This window comes from Cricetulus griseus, chromosome 4 (genome assembly GCF_003668045.3).
Source record: "Cricetulus griseus strain 17A/GY chromosome 4, alternate assembly CriGri-PICRH-1.0, whole genome shotgun sequence".
NCBI classification, from domain to species: domain Eukaryota; kingdom Metazoa; phylum Chordata; class Mammalia; order Rodentia; family Cricetidae; genus Cricetulus; species Cricetulus griseus.
In genome coordinates, this window is record NC_048597.1 from 208,781,760 (window position 1) to 208,792,761 (window position 11,002).

The window sequence follows — 11,002 nt, forward strand, 5'->3', positions numbered from 1 at the left end:
TTACCGAGAATTCAGAAGCATTTCTACCATTTTCATAAATAGTGACTAATGTCATGTGCACATTTGGGACTTTTGGTTTTATTTATCTGTTTATTTATTGTTTTATTTGTTTATTTATCTGGCCATGTGTACATGTGGGGGGTTGCACATGCCTGTGGAGGTACAAGGCTGATGTTCAGCATCTTCCTTGATCACTCCCCTCTTTATTTATGGAGACAGAGTCTCTCAGTTGAACCCAAAGCTCACATACACAGCTAGTCTAGGCAGCCAGCTAGCTGGATCCTCTGTCCCTGTCTTCTGAGGGATGGAATTGCAGGCAGACCAGCACACCCACTCAGCATCTACATGAGCTCTAGAGACCCAAGCTCTGGTCCATACAACTGTGTGGCAGGTACTTCATCCACTGAATCCTCTCCCAGTCAGGTTTGGGAAAAAATCCAAGTTTGTGAGTTTTCAGAGCACTTCACAGTGTGTGTGTGTGTGTGTGTGTGTGTGTGTGTGTGTGTGTGTATTTGTGGGTTTGTGTGTGTGTTTGTATGTGTGCTTAAATACTTAAATACTGCTGAACTTGATGGCACTCACTCACTGACTTTCAGTCACTTTCAGGGCTAATTATGAGATTTGCACTATTTCTTTCAAAGTAACTTCTTTTGAATCAGTGCTGTCAAAATGAGGCACAGATTCCAAACCATCTCACTTTTCAACAGCACCTTTCGGATGAACTGAAGAGCTGTGTACAGAAAGAAGGAAGGCTTGCCACAAGCCACAAGCCAGGGACATCAAATCTCAGCTCCCACGATCAAAGATATCCCAGTGCACCACGGATCAAACCAAGGGCCTCACATACACCCACACACAACCACTGAACCCCAGCCACACACTTCTATCGCAAAGTCACACGTCACAAACTTAGTTGACTGTTTTCCACTTGAGCAACAAAGCTTCCTCTGGCTGATGTTGCTTCCTCTCCTATTTTGTCTATAGTCAAGGGTGATAGCAGTGTGCCGCCAACATGATAAACAGCTCTTTTGCTCCTCTTTTTCGGCAGCTTGATACAGACAGTCTCTATGTATCATCTTAGACTCCTGTCTTCCGTGTATATTGAACACTGACAGGCAGTCATCTCAACCGCAGCCGGCAGGACTCCCGTTACAATGATTCCTGCTTCCTTTGGATTTCACTACTTCAGGTGAGTCTCCATGATTTCCTGGCCTTTTTGTTCAACGTGCTCACATTGATTTTGAGCTTTTAGCTTAGGGTAGGATCTGCAGGGGAGTTTGTTTCACGTGTAGGAAAGAACGCAAGTGACCACAAAGCAGGAGTCACAGTGTTAAAGAATAACAGGGCTATTGGCCATTTCAATAGACACAAAGAAACAAAGTATGTTTGGTGTCTGGTTGTAAGATGAAAGTTGTTTGCTTGGTGGGTTGTGGTTGGTTGTTTTTTGGGTTGGGGTTTTTAAGACAGTCTCATTGTAGCTCAGGATAGCCTCAAACTGGCTTTGTAACCAAGGATGGCTTTGATCTATCTCCTGATCCAACTACTTCTTCCTCCAAAGTCCTAGAGTTACAGGTGTGAGCCACCACACCCACCAAAAATATGCAGTTTTAATTTACTGGTTTGTTCTCTTAAAAGTATAAGTTCTAGCTGAAGAGATTGCTCAGCAGTTAAGGGCACTGGCTGCTTGCTCTTCCAGAGGTCCTGAGTTAAATTCACAGCAATCCCTTGGTGGCTCACTACCATCTATAGTGGGACCTGGTGCCCTCTTCTGGAATAAAGTTGTACATGCATAGAGCACTCATATCCATAAAATTAATTAATTAAGATAAAAAGTATGAGTTATATTGATACTTCCTATCCAATTCTAGCAATACATATTCCCACTCAAATTGTTGATTCACTAATTGGAGTTCTTCTTATAACAACAAAATTAGATTCCCAAGGAAACCTAATTCCTTATCTCCATCATGTGGAAATAAAGTAGTCCCAAAAGAAAGTTGCAACCTTGTCTAATAAAATATCCAATTATCAAATGAAACTCAATTTTCCTAATGTTTCTGTTGTTGCTGCTTTAAACCACATTCCACTAAGGATCTGGGAAAATCTCTTTGCTCTAGAGTCATTCCTAGTTTCTCATTCTTTGGCTCCATGGGTCTGCCTTGTAGCCTAGTATGGAAAGTCAGCTCACCTGTCTTACTTTACTTTCAGTTTGAGGGCCCTGACATCAAAACAGATGGCCAACCAAAGGCCTTAGAAAGAGGAAGTTCTAAGACAAGTATCCCTGCCTGTAAACACACACACACACACACACACACACACACACACACACACACACACACGGGAGGCTGTCAGTCACCAAGAGAGAGAACATTTTCCCCTGTAAGACAGTGTAGAAACCTTCATCAGCAAAGTGACCAACAAGTTACACTATGATGGGAGTGAGATAATACCCCAATTAGACACCATATTGTAGCTAATAAAAACCCCAGTATGGGAATGGATTACCTCTTTTTGAGTCTTTGATCAGTAGAGTCCCAAACATTATAGGGTATTGCTTTTCCCCTGGGTTACCTTCTACAACTCCACAGTAAGACCCTATTGCTGAAGGCACCACACACTCATAGGATATGGAAAAATCAAGCCACTGCTGACCTGGAAGCTTCTTACCTACTGTCTTGCTCTGTAAGATGTTATGCATGTTAGTAAAGGATACACTCATCAATCTCACCCAAGTATGAATCCTGTGAGCTACAATAATGACTGGTGTGACAAGATACACCCACTGGTGTGATCATGACATGAATATTATGGGAGTAACCAACCACTTTCTGATTGGCTCTAAGGCTTGCCCCCATGAGATAGAACCCAAATATGTTAACAGGGCTAAGAACCTATGGGTTATAGGTCATAGGCCCTAGGGGAGAACCTAATACTATTATTCTGCTAAATGTATTAAACGTGACTCCTGGTGACTCATTACTATAGTCATAGATCAGCCCATCTCTCATTCCTCTTCAGATAAACTTCTTCTGGCAGTAGATGGACATTAACACAGAGATCCCCAACTGTTCTGCATGTAGAAATAAAGAAACTGGAGTGTGCTCAGCCCTAAATGCAAAGTAGGTATCACACTCCTTCCCCCAAGGCTCAGGGATCTTTGAGGACAACATTGCAAGAGCCAGAGGTAATGGATGATTTCAAGGAAGCTGTTTTCTGCACACAGCAGTGCAGTTGCACATATAAACCCCCAGGCACTGTGACAGCATGCACAAAACCTGTGCAAGCTCAAGCCAGACATAGTCCCAGTGTGGGGAAAGATGGGCAGAAACCCCCCACCCCCAGCTGAGAAGCCACTGGTGTCCGATAGCTGCTGGGAGAGGTCGAGCCAGTTTTCTTTTTAAATGTAACTCCTAGTAGGTCAACCACACTCAGGGCAGGCTCCACTCCCAAGAGCCATTGGGCAACACAAACTGGACTCATTTGGGGAGGAGACTCCAAAGTGGGTAGGTAAGGAAGTGAGGACAGTGAGGTGATTGTAGAAGGAGTTGGGGGACAGAGGGTAAATATGATCAAAGCACATTGTATAATATTCTCAAAGAAGTGATAAAAACCATTGCCTTTTTTGAAGTGGAAATTTCTTCACAAAATCCTGCAGTTTCTGATCTTGTGGGTTCTCCTGGAAGACGACAGTATTTCTAATCACACGGGCATCGGATGGAGGCTCTGGCTGCATGCTGTTCCTAGAGAACCCCAAATCCTACCCCCTGAAATCAATTAGGAAAAGCTCCAAAGCCCTGAGTCAGCATTCTCTCAGAGCTATGTCTATGACTTCAGAGCAAACTTAAAATGTTGAACTCCAGGCAAATGAGCACATCATCTGGTTTTAGTTATCAAACTATAAGGCTCTCACAAACATTTTAAATGACATTCAGTTCAACAATCCCAACTTGAGAATTAATATTCTAGGTGTAAAATAAGGTATTGGACTAAGGCCCCCACTTCCTGCAGCACTAGCAGAACAAGCTTTTTGGTAACACGGACAGACGCTCAGAGCCATGCCTCACACTCAAGTTTTTTATTAACACTTCGGCTTGAGGCTCTCCTTTGCCTTCAGAAGAGCCGGAAGATGGAGGGAGGGAGTGAGAGAGGAAAGGGGAGAGCGGGGAAGGAAAGAAAGGGAGCCAGGAGGAGAAAGGGGTAAGATGGGAGAAGGGAAGGGGAGGGGAGGGGAGAGAGAAAAAGCAGAAAGGTAGCTGGGAAGAACACAACTGACAAACCACTTATTCCACAGAAACACAGACTCAGAGTCTGTGTGTGTAAAACTCAATAAAGCATATCCAATAAAGACCAATAGAAGACTGCAGCGCTTCTCTGCCTTCTCACCCTTTACAGCCCCCACTGTTTGTCCAGAGGCCTCCTTCCCACCCCCTGATGGCTCTGAATGTTACTTGAAATGGGATACATTTCAAATGTATCCCAAATGTTTCCCAATTAGAGCCTTCCTAACTTTTTTTCTGAAAGAGTACCTTGTAAATTACATTTCAGCCTCTTCCTTCTGGCATCTACTAGAGGAAAACTCCTTAGTGAAGAAGACAAGCAGTCTCCCATAATCTAGGTGTCTTCAAAGAGTCGGGCTGTTCAACTTCGATCTGTCTCCAAAGCCTCGACAGCTAAGACAGTGGAGTTCGGTGAGTGAAGTAGCTTCGCCTGGCTAAGGGCCACAGGAAGGTATCAATAGGCCTGACCTCTCTGCCCCTTCCTCCAGGGTACCCAGGCCTGGTGCTTTCTTTGCAAGCAAGCGTGAGAAATGAGCAGTTCAGAAGCAAGATAGGAATTACCTTGGGCTTTTTCAGGTCCCTGGAGGACTCCTACTTGGGTGCTCCTGATGTGGAATGAGAGTTCATAGCCTTTCCCGGGACTGGCAACTGTTCACTAAGGGATACAAGGAGGGGAAACTGAGTCTTCATTTGTGAACCTCCAACTCTGGCAATGAAACATGAGGGTCCCAGGAGCCAGAAAAATAAAGCCAAATCTACGATTTGGGTCCGCTCTGATGCTGTTCCCAACTTCACAGAGCGTGCACAACGCTTTAGCATGACTGGGCCGCACTGGGATTCCCCACGGCTGCTGACCCTTGGCCTGAGGAGCACCTTGAGAAAGTCAGTCTGGTCCAGGGAATAGCTAAAAATAGGGTGTGCAACGAAAAGAGGGAGAGGGATAACTTGGTTTAGGTCAGGTTTTGTTGTTGCAGCCTCCGCCCTGAAGTCATCATCACCACCATTTTCTTCCTTCCTCCTTCCTTCCCAGACTGACCTCAAACTCGAGTCCTCCTAGGGGTGGGATCCGAGCATGTGCCTGCAGAGTGAGACAGACGCAGAAACCCTAGTTAAGAAAGCGAGCCACGGGGCACTCTCTAGCGTCAAAGATGGAGAGCAAGAACATGGCGGCCGCTAAACTCTGCAAGTGACAATGGAGCTGTGTTCCGGTCTAGGCCTGGGGACTTTCTCCAATTGACTCCTGGTTCCTGAAAACTAGCCTGAGCTTTCCCCTTTCTCTAAGCAGGAAACCCAAGGAGCTTCATCTCTAGTTGGAACAAAGATATTTCAGAATTTACCACTAGGTGGCACCAGACACCCGTGCACACAATGAAGTCGCTCCCTCCCAGTGGGCGGTGGAATTGGACTACCAGATCAGGTCAGGCCAGATTCAAAGGAAACAGATCTACATCCACAGAAAAGTCACACTAGCCAAAAAATAAAACAGGCCCACGGAAAACAAGAAAGATGCCTATTTTAAAGAGATACGGAGGCGTAGCCTGAGGCCAGATATCATCTGTAATTCCTCCATAAAACAAAAGGCTTCCCAGGAAACCCCTTAACAGGAGACAGTAAAGTGTGGGAGGCAGGCAGTGGTGAGCCCAGAGATCTCTGCTGTTAGCAGCCTACAGGTGGGCATAGGTGGTGTCTGGAACCAGGGACTGGCGTGGTGGTAGAGAAATGGGCCTTGGGACGGACCTCCTTACATTTGCTGGCATTTTTCACTAATAAAAATGAGTGAGCCAATAAGCCCAACACAAATGTGTACCGTGAGGACACAATACTGACGCCGCACAAAATGGCCATCCCATGAGTAGGGGAAAGTTTTTGTTGTGAATAAGAGAGAGAGAACATCCAGAGGCACCTGGAAGAGTCCAGGACAGAGGCAATAAGCAGCAGACCGGACATGGCCCAGGCTATCTCTTGGGAGCAGAGAGAAGCAGGAAGAGAGCATAGTATAGAGAATAGTCAGAGTATCGAAAAAGAGAATAGTAAAGAATAGCAGGTGTGAGATGGGGGGAGGCATTCTATACAGAGCCAACTCATATGGAGACAGGAAGCCTGGAAACGGCAGAAGCCTGGGAGGAGGCATAGTGGAGAAGAAGCAGGACCGGCCACAATGGCCTGGGCTTTGAGATGGTAAGTAGGGACTGAGGGAGCCTGGAGACCAGCATGGACTTTGATGTTCAGCCATGGATATGTATCAATGGAGAGCCACATGTCCCATCTGCCAGAGGCAAGGGAAATGACTCCTTTTGGCAGAGGGGAAGCCATTTCACGAGTTCCTGAGGAATACTGGCTTTTATCTAACCACCAGAAATCTTTTTCTAGGCCAGCTTGAGCTGAGCCAAGACTCATTCCTGGGCATAGGCGCTTCCTGAGACCTAACAGGTTCACAGTAGAAATACACACTGTTGCTTCTTTTCAATTTTTTACTTATTGTGTATGGTTTGAGGTTGTTTGTCAATGCCACTTTGTGCATGTCATGGAACAACTTTGTGGTATCCTTCCTCTCCTTGTACCTTTCTGTGGTTCCCAGGGGTGGGTGAAACCCAGGTCTTCAGGTCTGCTGGGCCAGTGCCTTTAGTCTCAATTCATGCTGAGAATTAGCTTGTCAGAACTTCTTTTTGGGTGTCATTATAGACTGATGACTTCAGGTCGTATCAATTGATACTGGCCTTTTCTCCTTAGGGTGCTCAACACTGTCCCACCTTCAGTCTATAGGGACTCCTTAGACTGGTTGTGTCAAGTTTTGACTGATCAACTGCTCAAAGCTTTGTTTTCTGACTGAACAAGGCATAGATGTCCTAAAACTCCCAAGTGCCTTTCAGTCCCAGGCCAGACATGGAACTAGCCATTGCTCTAAGACATGGAACTAGCCATTGCTCTAAGGAGCATTGACTCTTGAAAGATAAACACTGGGAACTAAAATGGGGTCATCAGTGTGCATTGTGAAGGGTGGTCCTTCTACCCTGCCATTTCAGCAGGAAAAAGCCAAGTACTTTTTTCTTTTTTTAAACACCAAATTATCTGCCTAGGGGTTTCAAATGGTGGGACTTTCATCGTAAGGTGGTTCAAAATACTCGTGCATTGTATACAGACATGGCTTCATGTTACCTCATTTAATTTTGTCTAAGTTAGGGTTTCTATTACTGTTATAAAACACCATGACCAAAAGTAACTTGGGAAAGGGTTGATTTTGCTTTTACTTGCAGTCCCTCACAGAGAGAAATCAGGGCAGGAACCTAAAAACAGTTGCTGACACAGAGGCCATGGAGGCCAGGAGGCTTGCTCCTCATGGCTTACTCAACTGGCCTTTTTTATAGAACCCAGGAAGACCAGCCCAGGGATGACTCTATCCACAGTGAACTAGGCCCTCCCATATAAATCTCTAATTAATGAAATGCCCTACAGGCTTACCTACAGCCCAATCTTAGGAAGGCATTTTCTCAATTGAGGCTCCCTCCACTCAGCTTTAGTTGACACACAACTAGTCATCAAAAATTTGGTTATAACGACACACTGTTCTTATGCAAATTCTGAGGTCTACAATTAGCCCTCCAGTTCACTGATCCCCAAAGCCAGGTTCCTATCAGAATAAACACTATTTGTTTGCTATATCTCATAGCTCAGGAAAATAACTTTTTAAGGAACTATCAATAGAAACCGTACAAACACTGAATACATTTGGTTTTAGATAGCCCATCCCTAAGGATTTGTTGCCAAGTTACTGTGCTCTCAAGTCACACATAATCTCTCACACCATGTGGCTACAAAGGGATACATTGAACAGAGGTGTTTTGCACTCATTTTCATCTTGAGATGGCTGCAACCTGCCCTAGTCCTATTTTGTGCTCTCTACCTTCTCATATTTCCCTAAGGCTTATCAACTCTCAGTATACGAGTAATTCAGTTAATAATAATACTTTATCATTGTTTAATCATTTGCCCATTGCCCATTGAAATCCAGGCTCCAAGGAGCAGGCTTTTGCTTTTGGATGGTGGCAAGTATTCCCTGGGTCTGTGGGAAGCTTTGAAGTGAGCAAGGGTCACAGATACAACAGAAGCCACCCAGGACTGCTCCCAGATGACTGCACTCTAACCTCTTCCCCCAGGGTCCAGGGACTCTGACAGGCTCTGGAGATTCGGAAGCAGCATTTATGCTGAGCTTGCCCCTAGGCTTCCAGTCTGCCCACAAGAGTGCCAGCTACAGCTACTGCCTTGTGATAATAGCTAAATACACTCCTGTCCCTATCCATGTGAGATGCTCTAGGTTAAAAGACCAGGGACAGGTTGTCCTAGTTTTGTTTCTGTCATAGTGATAAACTATCCTGACAAAAAGCAAGTCAGGGGATAAAGGGTTTATTTTGGCTCCCAGTTCACAGTGGAGAAGTCAAGGAGTCAGAAACAGCCCATGCACAGTCAAGAGCAGATAGAAATTAATGCGTGGGTACATCTAGTACTTAGCTCGCTTTCTCCACTCTTACACAGGCCAGGAACCAAGCCCAGAGAATGGCGCCACTTACGGTGGGCTAGGTCATCTCACATCAATTAACATAATTAAAACAGTCCCCCCCATGAACATGGCCACAGGATTTTTTGGTTTTGTTTTTTTTTTGAGACAGGGTTTCTCTGTGGAAATCCGCCTGCCTCTGCTTCCTTCAGCAAATCCTACCGGCGTTGGCCACCATAACCGGCTACTCTATTTCCTCCTGTTACTTTTTTTCCCATAAGCCTACATATATTTTTAGATGTAGTGTAAAGCTTTAGAGCTTTTTCTTTATCTGGATCTGATTTTATCATCTCAGAAATGCCGGGTCTAAACTCCAGAAGCACCTTGACCGTACGAGCCCATGGAAGCTGCTCCGATGGCGGCAGGTTTACCTCTTTGTCTGGGAACCTTGGGGCATGGGGTGATCCCACTCCTGACACCATTCTGTTATAATAAATCTTTCCGCCAAAAGCCACTGAGCCCCACCACCATGTGTGAGCTTTACGCCAGCCGCCTGCCCGAGTTAGGCCCAAATGAATACACAGAAACTTGTATTAGGTTCAAAGCTGCTTGGCCAATGACTAGGACTTCTCATCTGTTAGCTCAGTCTTAATTATCATAAATCTATATATTTTATAAGACTTATCTTATCAGACGCCTTAATGGCGTCCCTCCTTGTCGGTGGATCACATTGTGCCGCAGGAGCAGAGGGGAAAGAGGTGCCCTTCCTGTTTCTCCTTCGCTTAAATATGAGTCTCCTTGCTATGTCACTTCCTGCCTGGATCAGCACTTCTCTACTACATTTCCCAGAATCCTCTTTGACTCCTAGTCCCGTCTACTTGCTGTCTCATTGGCCAAACAATATTTTATTTAACAATCAATAAGATAAACATACACAGTACATTCACCATCAAACCTGATCCAGACAGTTCCTCACTGAGACTCTTCCTCTTCTACAGTGTCAAGTTGACTGTTAAAACTGTGACACAGGTAGAGAGGAGTAGAGAGGGTCCTAGGAGAGAGTGGTCAGCTTTGAGGAAGCAGCTACTCCCCCATCAGGAGCAAGCTGCGTTTATGATGCTCAGGTGGGGTCCAATAAACACATGCGGGGGACATGAAAGACAAAAGAATAACTAAGAGAGGTATGTATGCAGCTAAAGAGGCCAGCAAAAACGGGCAGAGTCCCATGAGAAACTGTGACAGAGGAAGACCAGGTTATTTCTTTATTATAAGCCTAGACAGGTGACGGGGAAACAAGGCCCCTGGAGTGAAGAGGCAGGAAAAAGGAACAAAAGTGAAGACCAATGTTAGGACGCATTTTTTAATTTTGCAAACAGCATGTATGTTTCCAGATCAGTTGAAATATAAAATTAACACACTTCACAAAACAGTCAAGGCAGAAGTATACAAAACAGTTCAAAGGCAGAGAGCCCTAGCCCACATCCCTACAGAGAGCTGCCCTCTTTCTCCTGGAGCCCCCAAGGTGGAGATAGGGCTGTTGGCCTCTGTGTTGAAGACAGGAAGCACCTGGTTGAAACGGTTGGCCTGTCTCCACCCCTGACTGGCTGGAGAAGCCCAGGAAGTTGGGGCAGAGACAAGCCAGTTCCAGGTTCCAGAGCTGGGAGGGGTGGAGAGCCTGACTCTGCACAGCCTCTCCACTCCAGAAGGTTGCTCCCTCTGTCTTCCTCCAACACATCTCTTTTCCTAGTAGGAGGTAGGAAGGAGTGGTACCGCCTCTAGTCAGGGGGTCCTGATGAGCATCTTAGAGACCCTGAGTGAACTGTTCTCAGGAAGAGGACTCATGGGATTTCCTGTGGACACGGCCCTAGGCTCTGATGGCATCTCATGAACCCACAGCAGCATCCATGCTTGTCCTATCGTGGTTGGGGCTATGACCTCTCTCCACATCACCCACAGCAGAGCCTGCTGACTGTCACTTCAACCAGGAAATGAAATGGCCTCCATTTCTTCCTTCCCTCAAGGTTTCCTCTGGGAAAGTGGGAAGTCCAAACCAGCAGTGGTTTGTGTTTGGTTTTGATACAGGAGTTGTATTATCCTTTGATGTTTGGTCGTTTATTTGAGACAGGGTTTCACACTCTGTAGCCCAGACTGCCTCAAACTTGTGATTTTCTCACATACACCCCCCCCATGACAGAGATTACAAGCATGCATCCAGATCCGTGTATTAATTTTT